This window comes from Martes martes (genome assembly GCF_963455335.1).
Source record: "Martes martes genome assembly, chromosome: 6".
Classification (NCBI taxonomy): Eukaryota; Metazoa; Chordata; class Mammalia; order Carnivora; family Mustelidae; genus Martes; species Martes martes.
In genome coordinates, this window is record NC_137893.1 from 119,718,240 (window position 1) to 119,740,517 (window position 22,278).

Sequence of the window (22,278 nt, forward strand, 5' to 3'; positions counted from 1 at the left end):
CCAACAGGCTTGGTCTGCAGCGTGTTGGTGAATTTCTTTCCTTCCTGGGGACTCTGGTCCCACCTTGTCCAAAAAACAGAATGTCAGTCTGAATTCTTCCAAATGTATTCCGTCTTTTGGATGCTCTACCTCAGCCCTAGATGTAAAGTCTGCTTCCTATATCTTCTACTTCTGGTTTCCATAGAGCTTTCATTTATCTCTTTCATAATTAAATACGTCTTTCTTAATAATTCTTTATATCAGATTTTCCCTGTTAACATGAGTGATGTGGTTTCTGCCTCCTGACCGGACACTGAGTGACACAAACATCTAAACTGAACTGTATGTTGGGGGAGGGCATTGCACTGCTCACAGGACATGGGAAAGGGTAGTAGAGGAATTTTCAAATTTATCAAAATATTTATCCCAACAATAAAGTCATAAATATACTCTTTGGGATCTTTGTATACTTTTAAAATACTCTATGTGTTAATATATTATCTGACATGTTCATCTCCTTTTACAGTCTACCTTGTGGCTTTATGACACTGGATTCCTTTTAGATGGGCTATGGGTATATTTCCTGTGAAATGGGGAGGAAACGAAGGTATGGGTGTGATAGGAATTATCCACACAAAAAAGAGGAATCTTTTGAAACTAGTGGACCAGCTGCCCATGTAATTCCACAAAGAATGGTTAAAACCATCATTCTTGGGAGGAGTGAGGTCAGCATCATGGCAGAATGAGTCCTTCCATTTGTCTCCCCCTTTCTGTTTACAACTAGTAAGATTCCAAAACCCAACAAAGTTCCTCTGCACAGCACACGAGACACCAAAGAGATGCATCATGTTTACATCTGAAGAGGTGTGTATTGGGCCTCATGGAGACCAGAGGCCAGTCAGCTTGGTGGGGCCTGCTATCCTGGCTTCTACAGTGGTGGTAATGCTCACCTGTGACTCCTGTGGCAGAGGAGCTGGGTTTGGAAAGGGGTGAGTGAAAGGCTACTTGGCCCTGTGGGCTGTCCTGGAGGACCCCCTAGCTAGGAAGCCACAGAGCAGGGTCCTATGGGTAGGACAACTCTGACCAGGAGGGGACAGTGGGGTAAAGGAAAAGGCAAGGGAAGGAGGCAGAGAAGAATAAACACTTTATTCACTGTCTGCCCTGAGAATTCAGCAAGCGAGCTCCCAGCTCCATGGGACTCATGAACTTGAGGATCCTCCTCCTGGAGGCTGGGGCACACCCCAAACCCAAGGGACTTAGTACATACTGGCCCCTCCAGAGTTGCCAGTCTCCTCCTTTTTTTTTTTTTTTTTTTTTTCCCTTTGAGCCTTGTCTATACAGCCACCAGGGCTACTCTGGTAAGAGAAAGCAAAAACTTGTGCTCTTCTGCCACCTGCTGTAATACTGAAGAAGGGCCTCTAACCTCCCACCCATGAACTGTTAGAATCATAGTTAACAAATTTTTGCCTACATACAAAAGGTGTTGGCTACTTCAAACTATTTGGCAGAGGAAAATCTCATTAAAGAGCATGAAAAATCATGGTAATATGGTTTTGTTAAAAAGAAATGACAGTTCTCCAGCCACCAAACCTACATTTACAGAAGACTGTGATCTAAGTAATAGAGAATTCAAAATAACTGTCAGAACGGAATTCAACAAGATACAAGAGAATCAGGCAACTTAATGAACTCTGTAATAAAATGAATGGATAGAAGGAGTACTTTACCCAAGAGACCGAATTTCTAAAAAAGCACCAAACCGAAATTCTGGAGCTGAACTCAGTAAATGAAATGAACAATGCATTAGAAACATTGGAAATAGAGCAGATCAGGTGGAAGGGAGAATACATGATCTGAAAGGTAGAATCTAGAAATGATTCAGGTGGAAGTGAAGAGAACTAAGGTTTATTATTATTTTTTAAAGTGAAGAAACCCTGGCGTGCCTGGCTGCTTCAGATAGTGGAGTATCCGACTCTTGATCTTTGGATTGTGACCTGGAGCCCTATGTTGCATGTAGAGATTACTTAAGAGAAAAGGAAGCTTAGAAAATGAAGAAATCCTGCAAGAGCTACCAGTCTCCATTAGGAGAGCCAGTTAAGAATAATGGGTATATCAAAAGGAGAAGAGAAGGAGAAGAGGGGCAGAGCTGTTATTACAAAAGTGTTGTCTCAGAACTTCCCAATCCTAAGAACTGGACATAGAAATCTGTGAAATTAATAGATAACCTTATTACCTCAATGCAAAAATACCATCTCCAAGACACTTTCCAATGACACTGCCAAATGTCAAAGATAAAGAAGGAATCTTGAAAGTATAAAAGAAAGTAACGTAAAACTGAGCCTCCATAGGAGAGATCATTAGCAGATTTCTCAGCAGAAAATCTGCAGGCCAGGAGGGAGTGGAATGACATACTCATAACATTAACAAATAAATATTGCCAGACAAGAAATCTGTATCCAGGATTTATCTTTCAGACACGAAGGAGAAATAAAGACTTTCTCAGACAAAGAAAACTTGAGGGTATTTCCCATCACTAGTCCTGCCTCCAAGACATATTGAGCGGAACTTTAATACTGTAATGAAAAGATGAAGGTACAGAGACTCTGAGTAAGCTGGCAGACAGAGTCAGAAACTGTAACCTTATCTTAGAAAAGGGCATTAAACACTTAATGATAACAGCAATGGCTAAAGTTATTAAAAATAACCAGAGCTACTACAGTTGGTAACAAACCCATACCAGGAAAACAGTTGTGACAGCATAAATGTCAAAGGGGAGGAGGAAAATGAGAACAGCTATGTAGGCAAATGAAGGAAAGTTGCCAACAGCAGGGAAAGCACCATTTAATCTATGAGACAGTTTATACAAACCTCAGGGTAAGACAAAACAATACGTAGAGCAGAGAGAACCTTAAAAAGGGGCAAACTGAGGGAATCATCGTGGAAAACAGCAAGTGATAAAAGTAGACAGAAACACAAAGAAGAAGAAATAATAAAGATAGAAAACAATCAGAAAAGAAAGGATAAAATGACAATAGTAAGTCCTTAGGTATCAATAATCACGTAAACGTAAGTGGGTTTACTTTACCAATCAAATGACAGAGAGTGCCTTGATAAATTGAAAACATAGACCCAAGTATGTGATGCTTTCAGAAGGGTCATTTTAGCTGTAAGGACAAATGTCGGTTTATAGTGAAGGAATGGATGTGGATAACCCAAGCAAATGGTACCAAAAAGAAAGCAGGTGTAGCCATGTGTATATCAGACAAGATAGACTTCAAGCCAAAAAGAAGATATAACAGTTGTAAATACATGTGCCCTCAATACCTGAGTATTGAAATACATTAAACAAAGGCAGATCTTAAGGGAGAGATAGACAATAATCCAATAATAGCAGGGGACCTCAATACCTGATGGTCCACAGTGGATTTATCATCCAGATGCAGAATCAGCAAGGAAACAGAATGTAACCACACTTCAGAAAAAAATAACAGACATTTACAGAACATTCTGTCCAGCTGCAGAGGAATGCATGTTCTTCTCATGTGTACCTTGAACGTTCTCCAGGATAGATCCCCTGATGGAACACAGAAATCTTAACAAAATTAAGAAGATTCAAACCATATCAGCCAACTTCTCTGACCACGTTGGTATGGAAGTGAAAACGAACAAGAGGAAACTGAGTAGACCTAAAAATATGTGGGAAAGAGATGACAAAGTTTTAAACAACTGAAGCCAGACAGCTGATTCTTGGACTAGTCTTGAAAGCATATGCAGAACTATATTGTATTAGTTGCATTATTACCTTAGCTGCACATCATGTTTTATTTCCTACTAAGGACGTTTTCACATCACTTAACCTCATGCATGATCAATCATTTACTTTGCTTTTTACCCCTACTCCCTGTTGACCCACTGATTATAGGAACCTAATGGGGAGTGGAAAGAAACATTTGTCTCAAAATTATCTGACATACCTCATCATTCCAGGTCCTGAATGGGGTGCCTTATTTTCCAGAGGAATATAGAGCTCCAGATTCATTCAAGGCCCACTGTCTCAAGGTTTCCAGAAACACCTCATCCTCCTCTCACACATTGACCTCCTTCCCCAAACAAGTAGTGGCTGTCCCTGTTCCTCCAGAGGGCACTGCAGCTTTGGGAATGATAGCCAGCCTTCTCACTGGGCTTTCCTTGTGATAATGAGGCTTTCTTTGCCTCAAAACCCATGTCTCAGACTTTGGCTTACTGGGCATTGGGTGCTCAACTAGTCTGAGTTTGGTAACACAATCAATAGGTCAAAGAGGAAATCAAAAGGGAAATAAATAATGGTCTCAAACAAGTGAAAATGAAAATACAATATATCAAATTTTGTGGGTTGCAGTAAAAGCAGTTCAGAGAGGAAGTTTAGAGCAACAAAAAATGAGAAAGCTCTCAAATAAACAATCTACCTTTACACTTCAATGAACTAGAAAAGAGGAACAAATTAAGCCCAAAGTTAACAAAAGGAAAGAAATAATAAAAATCAGAGCAGAAGTAAATGAAATAGAGACCAGGAAAACAATAGAAAGGATCAATGAAACTAAAAGCTGGTTCTAGAAGATGATGAACACAAACTGGCAAAAAGTTAGCTAGTCTAAGAAAAAAAAGAGACATAGTACTGTACAGTGATGAATATAATATAATAAAAAAAGAAGAAATAAAAGAGGGTTATTACAACGGATAGGACAGGAATATGTAGAATCATGAAAGACTATGAATAATTGCATACCAACAAATTATATATCTAAAGGAAATGGGTACATTCCTAGAAACACACAACTGACCAAGACTGACCAACACACAACTGACCAAGACTTCCTGACTATATCAAGAAGGTGTAGACAACCTGAACAGACCAGTCTAGTCATCTGAGAGGCACAGGTGGAGGCTGAAGGACAGGAAGACAGGCTTGTAGGGGAGGCACAGACACCAGAGAGCCTGGGGTTGAGGATCACATGCGGCCTACACGCCCCCAAATTGCAACTGGCATACACAAGGAGCTCTCCTTATGGCCATTCTCTGCCCACTGATAAGCAGATTAGCTCTGACCTGGCTGAGTTCCAAGAGCCCCCTCAACTTGCCTCTGTATTCATTGTGGAGCCCTGGGCACCAGGAGCTTTGGAACAGTTACAGTGAGATTCCAAATATATGGTGTCCCCACTCCACTGCTATCCCTGCCAGAAAGACAGCTCTCCCTGTGGTCCTACCTATTTGTCTCTTCCCCCAGAGCCCAGCTGGTGGAGGATGTGCCCTGGGACAACGTCCCGGAGAAGGGGCAGGTCTTTCTACTACCATCTGACTGAATAGGACAAGTACTGACTCTGCCTTCACACCAGTGTGAGGAACCCCAGCCCTCAGGACACTTACCCAGGCCCCGCCTCTCCTAGCATCCTGCACAGCCACCATGGAGATTTTCTGAATGGCAAAGTGCACTCCAAAGTCCCTGTTATTGAAGAGAACTTGTTAGAGGACAAAGAATTGTTGAAGCCATGCCATGCTTGGAAGCTGTCCTTATGTTCTTCCTGATCTTAGTCCTGTGAACTCCCTGCAATTAACTAACACTTATCTGATGTCAATCAGAGCACCATGTGCTTCCTGACCAGCCTGCCAATGTGCCTGCCCTTCCACCAGCCATGAACACAGGAAGCTCCTTACCTGATCTCACCAACCTGCAATTTCCCCTGGCACTTCCTATCATCCAGGGCCCTGAGGAGACAGCCTACCCCAACCTGAGTGAGGGTATCAGTACCTCCAAATTAAGACACAGCATGATCCACCTCAGGATCAGTGGGAGCCAGTGCCTGGACCAAGCTTGGGCTATGATGAGACAGGACTTTACTCCCTGCTCAGCTACCCATCCTGTGGTCTTCCCTGAGCAATCCCAACCCCTAGGCTTCTTGGAGCATTCCCCACCCCCACCTTCAAGGCTCTGATAGCTACCCCTCCCTGTCAGCCTCCTCCCTCCTCACTCAGTGCTCTGGTTCTCGGGTTCTCGCATCCTCCAATTCCTCCCCTCTGCTTCCTCTCCTGTGCTGGGTAACCCCCTTACCCAGCTTCTCCCCCTGGAATCCCTTCCTGCCACTACCATGTGCCCCTCAGCTGCCTGAGGTTGCCCAAGGGCCCAGCTGACACCCAAGAGCAGCTGCCCAGAAAGTTTTTTACAACAATGTCACCTGCCTTATCCTGCATCACTCAGGGTGTCCCCCGGATATCAGCACATTGTCCACTGACCAGAGGCTGCTTCCATACCCATACAGCCCCCCAAATTTGGTTCTGCCTACCCAGCCACCTACCCCAAAGCCTCTATAGCATCCAGCAATGTCCTCTCAGACCTGCTCAAAGCACCTTCAGGTGGGCAGCACCTGGGCAGCCCACCACACTGTATGACACTATACCCACCCAGCTCAATGGGCATGAGCAAGCATTTTACCATCAGCCAGTGAGGGACTTCAGACTGGGAAACCTGTTTCCTCACAACGTGCTCTTTGATGACCGCTGCTCTGACTTGTTTATCCCCTGGCACGCACACACTCTGTCTCAGCAGCAGGAATGGTTTAGCATGGAAGCCCATCAACCAGCTTGGTGTTAGACCCCTCAGCTTTTCTGAGGGGCCTTTGCTTTTAGGGGATAATGGGCCAATTAGCGGCCTACAGGACCCCCATGCCCTCAACCACCAGAACTTGACCCTCTGTTCCTGCCATGGCTCAGGGCCCAACATCATCCTCCCAGGAGAGTCCTCCCTAGGTTATTGTAATGAGATTGTGGCAGCCCTGGCTGGAGTGCCTGGCAGATGCTGGCGAGGATGTGGAGAAAGGGGAACCCTCCTACACTGTTGGTGGGAATGTAAGCTGGTGCAACTAATCTGGAAAACAGTATGAAGCTTCCTCAAAAAGTTGAAAATAGAGCTACCTTACAACCCAGCAATTGCACTACTGGGTATTTACCCTAAGGATACAAACATAGTGATCCGAAAGGGCACGTGCACCTGAATGTTTATAGCAGCAATGTCCCCAGTAGCCAAACTATGGAAAGAACCTAGATGTCCATCAAGAGATGAATGGATAAAGAAGGTGTGGTGTGTATATATATATATATATATATATATATATATATATATAATCCAGCCATCAAAGAAAAATGAAATCTTGCCATTTGCAACTATGTGGTGGAAGTAGAGGGTTTTATGCTTAGCGAAATAAGTCAATCAGAGAAAGACAATTATCATATGCTCTCCCTGATATAGGGAAGTGGAGATGCAACATGGGGGGCTTGGGGGGGTAGGCAAAGAATAAATGAAACAAGATGGGATCGGGAGGGAGACAAACCATAAGAGACTCTTACTGCCACAAAACAAACTGAGGGTGACTGGGGGGAGGGGGGGAGGGAGAGGGTGGTGGGGTTATGGACATTGGGGAGGATATGTGATATGGTGAGTGCTGTGAAGTGTATCAACCTGGTGATTCACAGACCTGTACCCCTGGGGATAATAATACATTATATGTTTATTAGAAAACTAAAAAAATTTAAAAACAAAACAAAACAAAACCCCAAAAACTCCCAAAAGAAAACCCTGTGGTCAAATGACTTCACTAGTGAATTCTAGTGAACATGCAGTGGAAAGTTAATACCAATACTCCTCAAACTCTTCCAGAATGTTAAGAAAGAGGCAACTATTTCAAATTCATTCTACAAAGGCAGTATTATTTTGATAGCAAACCAGATAAGGATAGCACCACAACAAAAAAGCAATAAACCAGTATCCTTGATGAATACAGATGGAAAAATTCTCAGCAAAATGTTACCAAACTGAGTTCACACATTAAAAAAATTAGACATCATGGCTAAATGGGATTTATCTGTGGGATGCAAGCGTAGTTGAACCTACAAAGATCAATAAGTGTAATTCAATACACCAAGAAAATGAAAGGTAAAAATCACATGATCATCTCAAAAGTTGCCCAAAGCAATGATACAAAACATACCATTCTTTTATGATAAAACTCTTAAGAGATTGGATATAGAAGGAGCATAACTCTACATAATAAAGGCCACCTACAGGAACCCCACAGCAAACATCCTACTCAATGAAGAAAAATTGAAAGCATTTCCTCTAAGAACAGGAACATAACAAGGAAGGACACTCTCACCACCTCTATTCAATATAGTAGCAGAAGTCCTAGCTAGAGCAGTTAGGCAAGAGAAAGAAATAAAAGCCTTCCACATTAGGAAGGAAGAAGTGGAAATGTCACTCTTTGCAAATATCATCTTACATACAGAAAAATCTGGAGTCAATAAAAAAATCTGTTGAAAGTAATCAATGACTCAATAAAGCGACATATTACAAATTGACTTACAAAAATCAGTGGCGTCCTTGTACGCTAACGGTGAAGCATCAGAAAATGAAAACAGCATCAAAAACAACAAAATAATGGGCTATGATGAGTGCTGTGAAATGTGTAAACCTGACGATTCACAGACCTGTACCCCTGGGGATAAAAATACATTATATGTTTATTAAAATTAAAAAAAACAACAACAACAACAAAATAGGAATATAAGAAACCAGCGAAGTGAAGGACCTGTGCAATGAAAACTACAAGACTTTCCTGAAAGAAGTTGAAGACACAAACAAATGGAAACACATCCCATGTTTATGATTTGAAGAATTAATACTGTTGAAATGACCATGTTACACAAAGCCATTACAGATGTGATCTCAATCAAAATACCAAAGGCGTTTTTTATGGAAATAGAAGAAATCATTCTGAAATTTGTGTGGAAGCATGGGAGACTCCAAATAGCCAAAGCAATCCTGCAAAAAGAGAGCAAAGCTGGAGGTAGCACATTTCCTCATTTCAAACCATACCTCAAAGCCATAGTAACAGAATACAATGTGGTAATGGCACAAAAAGCAACATATGCACCAATTGAACAGAATAGAGAGCCCAGAATTAAATCCCAACACCTGTGGTCAACCAATAATAGGTAAGGAAGCCAAGAACACCCAATGAAAAGGATAGTCACTTCAAGAAATGGTGCTGGGAACACTGGAGAAACACAAGCGGAACAATGAACTCTTTGGATCATCTACTCCTTTCAGAATATATTTTCAATGTACAGCTAATAAATATGCACAGACATTATACAGATTATAAAAAGAAATTCAAGCAACATGTTAAAGAGAGTTAAGTTCAAAGCTTTCTAATAGAAGTTCCCTTTTTTATAGTAGAAGTTCTAATATGATTTCTGTCTCCCCTCCTGCCTGTCTGATCTCTGGAGCACTCCTATTGCTGGTGCTCCCAATCTGATGCCCTCTGTTTAGAGCTCAGCTGAGCTTGGGGTGCCCCTGGCTCCTGTAGGATTTGGCCACACAACCAAATGACCCTTTACAGGTGTTCTCCTGTTGTTGAGTTTCTGTCACTCAGATTTAAAATGAGGAAAGACTCTCCTCTGAGGATTAGCGTAAATTATTTATTGAAATAAAGTACATAATGTTCAGAGTGAAATGGCACCTGGGGAATGGTGGGCCTGATTATTTGGTGAAGGTCAGCAGGGAGCAGGATCCTGGCCTCATGGTTTCAGCCTACAGTCCAGCCTTTGCAGATAAGTTTCTCTGACAGAGGCTGATTCCAATCAGTCTCTCAGGGTTGGTCAGGGTCTCCCTTGCTTTTTCTGCCCAAGCCTCTCTCCCTTGATGCTTTCAAGGTGAGAGGCCGAAGTGCCAGTTCTCCAGGCCTTTTCCCATAACTTGGCACTCACATCCCTCCCACCGGGATTTGCCCATTTCAGCCTTGACCTTGGATTGGCCTGACGTACATGGGACTGAGAGAGTGGGTACATTCTTCCAGGTCACACTTGCTCTCTGCAAATGATTCACTGACATCACAGGGACTGAGGAATGCGATTGAGACGCTCTGGGCATTTCTGTGACTATGTACTGAGTGAAGTCTTTCACTGACGGACCAAAATACACAATGTCCTTTATTTTCATACCTTTACTCTCAATGTGCTCTGAAGAATTAAACCATGACACATAAATGGATGTGCAACAGGTTCAAATATCTCAAATATCTTTCCTGCCGCCTATCGATTGCTTTTAAAAATTACAGTCTCAAAAAAAAAATTACAGTCCCATTAACCGGAGGTAGGTTAATCATAAATGGAATTATTACAAATTGCTTAATAATACTTGAAACCATCCCAAGGGGCTTTAAATCAGTATCTTCAGGCAGAATAATAGTGACTTCTTCAGCAGAAGGTAGTTCATGAAGGAGTAACTTATCTTGTTTTAAGAAGAAAATTCTTATTTTCCTTCTCAGTTTGTCAGTCATCTTCACCTGAGAGCAGTGGAGGAAGTGATATACAAGAGGAAGATGATGAGAATGAGGAGGCGCTTGAACTACCCGAATCTGTTTCACTGTCCAAGTCCAAATCCGAGTCTGAAGTCTCTAGAGAGTCCGCGGTCCCCGCCAGCTCTACAGCGCCAGGGGTGGTGATGCAGTTCCACCCAGTTACCCCATACCCCCACCAACCATTTTAAATCTGAGTGACAGAAACTCAGGTCCTGGCCTTGACTGTGGAGGGAATTCAGGTGGCTGCTCCTTGGCAGGCTGAACCTCCTTGGCCTGTCTGGTGTCCTGGGACACCTCATGCGACTGCAGTGATGGCCATGACCGTGGGACAGGTATACAGCCCTGAGACTGCACCGCCTGACCTTGGCCATCCCCCAAACAGGTGCCATTAAATTTCAGAGTTTTTAGCTGAGCCGCAGTGGCCTCAACTACTTCCATGGTGTCGCGCCAGAGGGCCCTCAGATAGGCTCACAGCTCGCTAGGAAAAAGATAGAACTGTGCGGGTTGTAACCGCATCTGCATCAGATTTCCCGCGTTTCTAGGGTAACTGCACGGAGACCTGCCTGGAGACACACCACCTCCGCTTACACAGTGGCACTTCCGGAGGAGTCTACTCTGCACTTGCTTTTCTTTTAATTTCTTATTTACTCATTGTTAACTAATGAGTATACTAAAATTTCTCCAAGTGTCTATAAGAATGTCTTTTTCCTTACATGTGAGTCCTTTGCCTTTACATAGCTCAGGGCTTTGGTGGGAGTGAGGCCTCCTCACTTTCCTTGGATCTCAGATATTAGAAGTAGAGTGGATTGCCTACACAGAGGGTGCTGGGACAGGTGCCCACTGTCACATGCACTGCGCAGCTGACCTCTGGGTGGACATCAGCATGTTCCAACCCTTGGGAGTTCCTTAACATATTCTCAGGGCACCTTTGTTTTGATACTTCGGTTATGGGATGACAATCTATTGGGAGGGGCTGTGCTCACCAGAGGGGCAGATGTGTGGGCTCAGAGGATGGAGAACATTCCTGCTGTACCCTTTGATGTCTCATAGCAGGCTGCCAGGGCAAAACTCAGCCCACCACTAGAGTAATGCTGGTTAGAGGAGGAAGGAAAATTTTGAAAGGCCAAAAGAATACTATTGTGTGTGTGTGTGTGTGTGTGTGTGTGTGTGTGTTGTCATATTCCACATCTTTCCAGGTAGCAAACAAGCGAAAAACTTTACCCTGCAGTAGAAGATAACTCAGTAAACCCTTCATCTTAACAGTATCAGAATAAATGAAGCTCTCTGCAAGCCAGAATGAGTGGCATGATACATGCAAAGTGCTGAAAGGAAAAAGAACTACAACCAAGAAGAATGTACTTGACACGACTATCGTTCAGATTTGAAAGAGAGATCAGCATCTTCCTAGATAAACGAAAGCTAAAAAGCTAAAGGAGTTTATCACCACCAAAATAGCCTTACAATAAATGTGAAACTGACCTTTTAAAAATGGAAAATGAGGGGCACCTGGGTGGATCAGTGGGTTAAAGCCTCTGCCTTTGGCTCAGGTCATGGTCCCGGGGTCCTGGGATCGAGCCTCACGTCAGGCTCTCTGCTACGCAGGGAGCCTGCTTTCTCCTCTCTCTCTCTCTGCCTGCCTCTCTGCCTACTTGTGATCTCTGTCTGTCAAATAAAGAAATAAATAAAGAATAAATAAATAAATAAAAAATGAAATGGAAAATGAGCAGTCAGAAATTGCATAAGTAAGTTATGAGTAAAAAGATGTAAAATACAAAAAAATATGTAAATATGACAGCATGTACATAAAACATGGAAGAGATAAGGAAAAAGGAAGAGAGGTTTTTGTTTTTTTAAAGAATGTGTTTATTTATTTTTTAAAAGTTTTTATTTATTTGACAGGGAAAGAAAGAGAGAGAGCACAAGAAGGGGGAGCAGCAGGCAGAGGGAGAGAGAGCAGCAGGTAGCTGGGCAGTGGGCTGGATGTAGGGCTCGATCCCAGGACCCTGGGATCAGACCTGAGCTGAAGACAGATGCGTAACCAACTGAGCCACCCAGGGATGTGTAAAGAATGTTTTAGACTCAAGTGACTGTCCAATTAATATACACTGCTATAACGCAGGATATTATATAAGAACTTCAGGGTAATGGCAAACCTGAAACCTGTAGTGGATATGCAAAATTAAAAAAAGAGAAAGCCAAACAACACTACAGAAACTTGTCAATCACAAAGAAAGAGAGGAAGATAAGGAGACAGGAACAGAAAACTACAAACAACCAGACAACAAAAAACAAAATTTCAATAAGGACATACGTGTTAATAATTGCATTAAATGTAAAGGGCCTAAATGTTCCAATCAAATGACAAGGTAGAGAATGGATAAATAAGCAAGACTTATCTATATGGTGCTCAGAAGAGATCATCTCAGATGTAGAGATACATGCAGAGTAAAAGCTAAGGTATGGAAAATGTAGATGCATGCATTTGGAAGCAAAAAAATAACCAAACAAACAAAAATCAAAACAAAATGAAAACAACCCAGAGAAGAAATGCTTATATCAGAAAAAATGGCATTTAAAACAAAGACCATAACGAGCAACAGAGAAAGACATTACATAATGCAAAGGGGTAAATCCAACAGGGAGATATAACAATTCTAAATATCTATGCACCCAACACTGAAGCACCTAAATACATAAAGCAAACATTAATGGACATAAGGAGACAAGATGATATGGCACAACAAGATTAGGGGGCTTTAACCCCAAAGTACATCAATGGATAGATCATCAAGGCAGAAAATCAATAAGGAAATCGTGTCTTTGGATGAGAAATGAGACCATGTGGACAACACAGATGTATACAGACCATTCCATCCCCAAACAAGAGAATACACATTTTCTTCCAGTGTGTATGGAACATCTAGAGTATATGACATGTTAGGGCATAAAACAAGCCTCAGTAAATTTAAAAAGATTGAAAGCATACTCTGCAACTGTTCTTGACCCCTATGGTATGTAACTAGAAATCAACCACAAGAAAAAAACTGGAAAACACACAAACACGTAGAGTCTAAACAACATGATACTAAACAAACAGTGATTCAACAAAGCAGTCTAAGGGAATAAAAAAGTGGGAAATATATATAAATATATAAATATCTATAAAAAGTGGAAACATGAAAAACAAAAATATCCTCTCCATGTAATAAAAAAAAATAAAAATAATTAAAATGAGACAATGGTAAAAAAAAAAAAAACACAAAACTTTGAACACAGGGAAAGCATTTTGTTAAAATTTGAATTCAATTAGCCAGCGTATAGTACATCATTAGTTCCTGATGCAGTGTTCAATGATTCATCAGTTGCATATACACCCAGTGCTCATCACATCGTGTGTCCTCCTTAATGCCCATCACCCAGTTACCCCATACCCCCACCAACCTCCCCTTCCACAACCCTCAGTTTGTGTCCCAATAGTTCATTTTTGCTTTTGTTTCTCTTGCCTTTAGAGACATGTCTTGCAAGACTTTGCTCCGGACAAGGTTGAAGTGGTTACTGCCTTTGTTCTCAGAGATTTTCATAGATTCCTGCCTCACATTTGGGTCTTTCATCCATTTTGAGTTTATCTTTGTGGATGGTGTGGGGTTCTCTTTCTTCAGCCACATTATTAATGTATAGAAATGCAACTGATTTCTGTGCATTGATTTTGTATCCTGTCATGTTGCTGAATTGCTGTAAGAGTTCTAGCAATTTTGGGGTGGAGTTCTTTGGGTTTTCCACATAAAGTACCATGCCATCTGGGAAGAGAGAAAGTTTGACTTCTTTGCCAATTTGAATGCTTTTTGTTTGTTTTTGTTGTCTGATTGCTGAAGCTAGGACTTCTAGTACTATGTTGAACAATGGTAGCGAGACTGGGCATCCCTATCATGTCCATGACCTTAAGGGAAAAGCTCTGTTTCTTTCCATTGAGAATGATATTCGCTGCTTTTCATAGATGACTTTTATGATAGTGATGTATATTCCCTCTATCCCTACACTTTGAAGAGTTTTAATGAAGAAAGAATGCTGTATTTTATCAAATGGGTTTCCTGCATCAATTGAAAGGATCATATGGTTCTTGTCTTTTCTTTTATTTATGTGATCTATCACATTGATTGATTTGTGAATGTTGAACCACCCTTGCATCTCAAGAATACATCCCACTTGGTCATGGTGAATAATCCTTTTAATGTACTGTTGCATCTTATTGAGTAGTATCTTGGTGAGAATTATGGCATCTATGTTTATCAGGGATATTTGTCAGTAGCTCTCCTTTTTGGTGGGATCTTTATCTGGTTCTGGGATCAAGGTAAAAGTGGCCTCATAGAATGATTGGGAAATTTCTTTCCTTTTCTTCTTCTTCTTTTTTTTTAAACAGCTTCAGAAGGGTAGGTATTAGTTCTTCTTTAGATGTTTGGTAGAATTCCTCTGGAGTCATCTGGCCCTGGATTCTTGTTTGTCAAAAGATTTTTGATTACTGTTTCAATTTCCTTGCCGGTTGGCATATAGCTGCTATAATATGTTCTTAAAATTGTTTCTATTTCCTTGGTGTTGGTTTTGATCTCTCTTCTTTCACCTATGGTTTTCTTAATTTGAGTCCTTTCTCTTTTCTTTTACACAAATTTATTTGGCTTTATTTATTCATTTCTGTTAGAGAGAGCGTGTAAGTGAGCCAGAGAGAGAACAAGTAGGGGGAGGGGCAGAGGAAGAAGAAGATTCCCTGCAAAGCCGGGAGCCCGATACGGAACTCGATCCCAAGACCCTGGGATCCTGACCTGAGATGAAGGCAGGTGCTTAACTGAATAAGCCACCCAGGTGCCCAAGGGTCCTTTTTCTTTTCTTTTTGTAAAGTCTGGCTGGGAGTTTATCAATCTTATTAATTCTTTCAGCAAACCAGCTTCTAGTTTCATTTATCTGTTCTACTCTCCCTCTGGTTTCTATTTCATTGGTTTCTCCTCTAGTCTTTATTATTTCTCTTCTCCTGCTTGGTTTAAGCCATATTTGCTGTTCTTTCTCCAGTTCTTTTAGATGTAAGGAGAGCTTGTGTATTTGAGATTTTTCTAATTTTTGAGAGAGGCTTGTATTGAAATACAGCTCCCTCTTAAGACTGCTTATGCTATTTCCCAAAGGCTTGAACAGTGTGTTTTCATTCTCATTAGTTTTCATGAATTTTTAAAGTTCTTTAATTTCGTGGTTGACCCTTCATTCTTTAGTAGGATGCTCTTTAACCTCCAAGTGTTTGACTTCTTCCAAATTTCCTCCTGTGATTGAATTCAGGATCATTGTTGTCTGAAAACATGCAGGGAATTATCCCAGCCTTTTGATATTGCTTGAGACATGGTTGGTGACCTGGCATGTGATCTGTTTGGAGAGTGTTCCATGTGCACTTGAGAAGAACGTGTATTCTGTTGCATTAAGGTAGGTTTGTTGCCAGCCTAATGTTTCTACCATTGTAGGTTAAGAACCTTTTGTCTTGAGCTGCTTTCAGGATTTTGCTTTCGTCTCTGAAATTTGCAAGCTTCACTATTACATGTTGGGGTGTGGATCTATTTTTATTGATTTTGGGAGGGTCCTCTCTACCTCTTGGACTTGAATACCTGTTCCCTTTCCCAGATTAGGGAAGTCCTCAGCTATGATTTGCTGAAATATACCTTCTGGCCCACTTTTTCTCTTTCTTCTCTCTCAGGGACCCCCAAAATTCTAATATTGTTTCATTTGATGGCATTGCTGATTTCTCAAAGTCTCCCCTAATGGTCCATTAGTTGTTCTTCTCTCTTTTCCTCAACTTCTTTCTTTTCCATCAACTTGTCTTCTATGTCACTTACTCTCTCTTCTGCCTCATTTACCCTAGCTGTTCAAACATCCAGTTTAGACTGCATCTTAATTAAAGCATTTTAAATTTAGGCCTGATTGGATTTCACTTCTGCACTATGAGACTGTCTAGCGTCTTTTATTCTTTTTTTTCAGGCCCAGCTAGTAACTTTATACTTATTATCCTGAATTCCATCTCCAACACTTTACTTATATGAATATTGATTAGATTCATGACAGCATTAACTCTGGTTCTTTCTTCTGTTGTGAATTCCTCCTTCTAGTCATTTTGTTCAGAGAAGAATGGATGAACAAGTGAAATAAATAAAAAACATCAACCATGACCCATGTGAAATACACATCAGACAAATCCAAAGAGGTCCAACCAATTAAAAAAGAAGAAGAAGAAGAAGAAAGAAAGAAAGAAAGAAAGAAAGAAAGAAAGAAAGAAAGAAAGAAAATAAAAGAGAGGAAGAAGAGACAATATAATTTCCCAGATGGACAAAACAGAATGATCCACTCGTCCTGAGTGTATTTTACTCTATTTGTTAGAATACACTAAATCCCAAAATTGTTAAGAAAGCAAAACTTATATACACACAAAAATTAAATGAATACAGTGAAAGGAAGCCAAAAAGGCAGAATATATTGATAAAATGTAAACGTGAAAAATGAAAGTAGAAAAAGACTTGAGGAAGACCCCAAAAATGAAAAGACATTCCATGCTCATGGATTGGAAGAATGAATATTGTTAATATGTCTATGCTACTTAGAACGATCTACACATTTAATGCAATCCCTGTCAAAATGCCATCATGATAGAGGGGGGCAAAATGGCAGAGGAGTAGGGGACTCCATTTCAACTGATGCTCTGAATTTAGCTGGATATCTACCAATCTGTCTGAACACCCATGGAATCAGCCTGAGATGTAAGATTATATGTCTGGATCTCTATGGGGACAGAGGACCTTCAGTCGTGAGGTACAAAGGATGGAGTTGTGATCGTGCAGACCAATATCAGAGGATAAACAGAAGGGGGAGGGGCACACCAGAAGCTGTCCACTGGGAAGTAAAATATTATCCCATGCAAAAACATCCTGCCCCTGGGAACCAGTGATAATTTTCAGAGGGTTGGTGGTGGGACAGGAAGTGCTCAGTATAACAGCATTTGAACAGAATCCAGGAGCTTAAGGGGAAATTGCTGGACCAGGACAGGCTCTTGTGAGGACCTGTGCCCGTGGATCTGGGGGGCTGGCCTTTGGCAGGGCAGCTTCCGCAGCTGCCACCCTCACCCACCCAGACTGGGATCACTCATGGTCTTGGTAGCACAAACATGCAGCCAAGAATACTTTATCCAGCAAGGCTGTGATTCACAACAGAGGGAGAGACAAAGAGCTTCCAGGACAGGCAGAAACTGAAAGAATATGTGACCACTAAGCCAGCCCCGCAAGAAGTATTAAGGACAATTCGATAAAATGAGAAAGTCCCCAAGAGTGTTATAGAACAGAAATATACAGAGACAATCTACAGAAACAAGGACAGGCAGCGTGAGGACAATAAAATCCCATCTTTCAATAATCACTTTCAACATGAACGCCCTAAATGCTCCCATAAAATGGCACAGGGTTGCAGATTGGATAAAAAGGTCCCATCCATATGCTTTCTATAAGAGACTCATGTTGAACTTAAAGATACATCTAGCTCAAAAGTGACGGGATTGATAACCATTGTTCATGCCATCAGACCTCAAAAGAAAGCTGAGGTAGCAATTCTCATATCAGGCAAACTAGATTTTAAGATAATGACTGTAGTTAGAGGTACAGAAGGACAGTATATCATTCTTAAAGTGCCCATCCAATGAGAGGATCTAACAATTGTTAAGTATTTATGCCCCCAACGTGGGAGCAGCCAACTACATAAGCCAACTGTTACCAGAAAAAAAAAAAAAAAAAAGATAATAACACCTTAATAGTAGGAGACCTGAACACTCTCAGCAATAGACAGATCATCTAAGCAGAAAATCAAAGAAGAAACAAGAGCCTTGAATGACACACTGCACCAGAAGAACCTCATAGATATATACAGAACATTCCCCTGAAACAACAGAATACTCATTCTTCTCAAACACATATAGAACTTTCTCCAGAATAGACCACATACTGGGTCACAAATCAGGTCTCAACCCATACCGAAAGACTGAGATGATTCCCTGCATATTCTCAGACCACAATGCTTTCTTTGAAACTGGAACTGAGCCACAAGAAAAAGTTTGGGAAAAATTCAAACACTTGGAAGCTAAAGATCATCCTACTCAAGAATGTTTGGGTCAACCAGGAAATCAAAGAAGAACTTAAACAATTCATGGAAATCAAGGAGAATGAAAACACATCATTATAAAACCTATGGGATATGGCAAAGGCAGTCTTAAGGGGGAAATACATAGCCAGCCAAGCCTCAGAAAAATAGAAAAATCCCAAATTCACCACCTAACTTTACACCTTAAGGGACTAAAGAAAAAACAACAAATGAAGCCTAAGCCACACACGAGAAGAGAAATAATTAAGATTAGAGGAGGGATCAATGAATTAGAAACCAGAAATGCCAAGAGCAGATCAACAAAATAAGAAACTGGTTCTTTGAAAGAATTAATAAGATCAATAAACCACTGGCCAGACTTATCCAAAAGAACAGAGAAAGGACCCAAATGAATAATATTATGAATGACAGGGGATGATCACAATGAACACCAAGGAAATAGAAACAATTATTAGAGATAATTATCAACAAAGATATGCCAATAAAGTAAGCAACGTGAAAGAAATGGATGCCTTCCTGGAAACCTATGAACTACCAAGACAGAAACAGGCAGAAATTGACAACCTGAATAGACCCATAACCAGTAACAAGGTCGAAGCGGTGATCAAAAACCTCCCAAAAAAACAAGAGTCCAGGACATGATGGATTCCCTGTGGAATTCTACCAAACATTCAAAGAAGAAATAACACCTATTCTCCTGAAGCTGTTTCAAAACATAGAAACAGAAGGAAAGCTTCCAGACTCACTCTGTGAGCCCAGCATTACCTTGATCCCCAAACCAGGCAAAGACCCCATCAAAAAGGAGAATGTCAGACCCACATCCCTGATGGATATGGATGTCAAGATTTTCAAAAAGATCCTACCTAACAGGATCCAACAGTGTCTAAAAAGAGTACATTACAAACAGTACATTAAGAGATTATCCATCAGGACCAGGTGGGATTTATCCCTGGGATGCAAGAGTGGTTCAACATTGGCAAATCAATGTGATAGAACACGTTAATTAGAGGAGAGAGAAGAACCATATGGTTCTCTCAATTGGTGCAGAAAAAGCATTTGACAAAAGACAGCATCCTTTCCTGATTGAAACTCTTCAGAGTATGAGGACAGAGGGAACATTCCTCAATTTTATAAAAACCATTTATGAAAAGCCCACAAAGAATATGACTCTCAAAGGGCAAAAGCTGAGATCCTTTCCCTTAAGATCAGGAACACAAGAAGGATGCCCGCTATCCCCACCGTTGTTCAACATAGTACTAGAAGTCCTAGCCTCAGCAATCATACAACAAGAAGAAAGAAAAGGTATTGAAATGGGCAAAGAAGAAGTCAAACTTTCTCTCTTCACAGATGACATGATACTTTATATGGAAAACCCAAAAGACTCTACTCCCAAATTACTAGAACTCATGCAGCAATTCAGTAATATGACAGGATACAAAGTCAATGCAGAGAAATCAGTTGCTTTCCTATACACTAACAACGTAACTGTCGAAATAGAATTTAAGGAATCAATTCCATTTACAATAGCACCCAAAACCATAAGATACCTTGCAAAAAACCTAACCAAGGAGGTGAAGGAACTACAAAGAAGACATCCAAATGGCCAACAAACACATGAAGAAATGCTCAACATCCCTTGGCATCAAGGAAATACAATTCGAAACCACGATATATATCTATACCCGTATCATCTCTATCTATCTATCTATCTACCTACCTATCTACACACATGCACACACACACTAGAATATTACGCAGCCAATAAAAATAAATAAATCTTGCCATTTGCAATGACATGGCTGGAACTAGGGGGTATTATGCTAACAGATATAAGTCAATCAGAGAAAGACAACTATTGTATTATCTCGCTGATGTGTGGATTTTGAGAAACAAGGCAGAGGATCATGGGGGATGAGAGGAAAAATTGAAATGAAATGGGATGAAACCAGTGAGGGAGACAAACCATAGAAGACTTTTAATCTCAGGAAAAAACTGAGGGTTCCTGCAGTGGTAGACGCTGGGAGGGATAAGATGACTGGTTGATGGACATTGCGGAGGGTATATGCTATGGTGAGTGATGTGAATTGTGTAAGACTGATGAATCACAGGCCTGTACCCCCAAAACAAATAATACATTATATGTTCATTAAAAAAGAGAAAGCTGTGAGGGCGATCTGACTGCGGCATCTGTCACCCCATTGTTCGCCAGGGTTGATTCGGCTGATCTGGCTGGCTAGGCGGGTGTCCCCTTCCTCCCTCATCACTCCATGTACATCCTTCCCAAAGCCATGCACTCAATCAAAGAGGATGATTTCCCCGATAGAGGAGAAGACCGTTCTTGGGTCAAGGGTATACGAGTAGCTGCGCTCCCCTGCTAGAACCTCCAAAAAAGCTCTCTAGGTCCATTTGTAGGAGAACATAGGGTAGTCAAACTTCCAAGACCCCAGACACACCCAAATGAGGCTCTGCACGTGGCAGTCTGCCTTAAAAAAAAAAAAAGACAAAAACAAAGAGTCGATAAAGTAGGAAACTAATTGAAAAAGGAAATAACAGAAAAAAGAGAAGGAAAAATTTTAAATGAAAGATAAACAAATCATGAAAAAAAAAACCACCTTAAAATCTCTATTTTATTTTCCTCTAGTCCTAGAGTTTTGCGGTCCTGTGTGCGCTGTAAACTTGGTGTTCCCTGTTGTTTCATCTGGTCTTCTGGGGAAGGGGCCTGCTGCACTGAATCTCAGGTGACTTTGCCTGGGCGGAGTTGCACAGCCCCTTGTCAGGGGGCTGGACTTGGGCTGAGCTGCTAGTGATTGCTCTATGTGGCTTCTGTTCCCCATAGGTGTTCTGCGTCTCTCTAGAGGATGAAAACAAATAAGGCCTTGCCTGATCTTGAGTCCTGGTACCAAGAGATGGCAGTCTTCTCTCTTCACTAAACCCTCAGGGATAAGTGGTCTTCACTTCTGTGTGTGCCAAAGTCTAAAGACTCCTGTGGTGTGTGCTTGCACGGATCCTCCCAGCAGAATGCAAAAGCTCCCTGAATTTCTGTCCTTTGTAGGGTCCCCGCACAGAGAGTGGTCACCCGGTCAGGCACTCCTCCATGCTGTCCTTCCTGGGGAAGGCATACGGCTACAAGTTTTCTGTCCATTGCAGTACCCCTACACTCTGAGGGGTTACCCAATTGTGCACACTCCCGTGCCATCCCTCCTGGAGGAAGTCACAGGGCTGCCACTTTTCTCTCCTTTGCAGGACGCCTGCAGGAGTGCTGTCACCGGATCATGCTGCAGTTCATGGTTTATGGCGAACCCGGGTTTGCTGACCCTCACTGTTTTCTTCATTCCCATGCTTAGGAACTCTGTCTGCTCATGCAGCCCTGTTCTTTCTGTGACCCTGGAGATTCTAAGACTACACTGTCACACCTAGGATTCTGCCCTGCTTCCAACCTGAGCACCTTTCAGGCACGGATGTCTCTCATTGGAGCAGATTTATAAAGGTTTTAATAGTGGGCTCTGGGGCTATATCACTTTCTAGTAGCCAGTTTACAGAGCCCCCGCCCGGCTGATTATCTTCTGAGATATCCCCTCAGATTCTCCAGACCTCCTACTTTGCAAAAAGTGGTCACTTTTTGGTTTGTAGAATTCCCGCAATTCTTTCCTTACATCTCAGTTTGAATTCATAGGTGTTCAGAATGATTTGATAGTTATCTACCTAAATTCAGGGGACCAGATAAAACGAGGTCCCCTACTCTACT

At 41.5% G+C, this 22,278-nt stretch overlaps 1 pseudogene across 1 annotated transcript; it reads left to right on the top strand.

Moving 5' to 3' along the window:
• Positions 1–825: 825 nt before the first annotated feature.
• On the top strand, positions 826–10,555 carry LOC308344386 (CREB-regulated transcription coactivator 2-like; annotated as a pseudogene). The gene is made up of 4 exons: positions 826–918; positions 4,897–6,493; positions 6,574–6,858; positions 10,335–10,555. The product of its transcript is annotated as a CREB-regulated transcription coactivator 2-like (transcript).
• Positions 10,556–22,278: the final 11,723 nt, after the last annotated feature.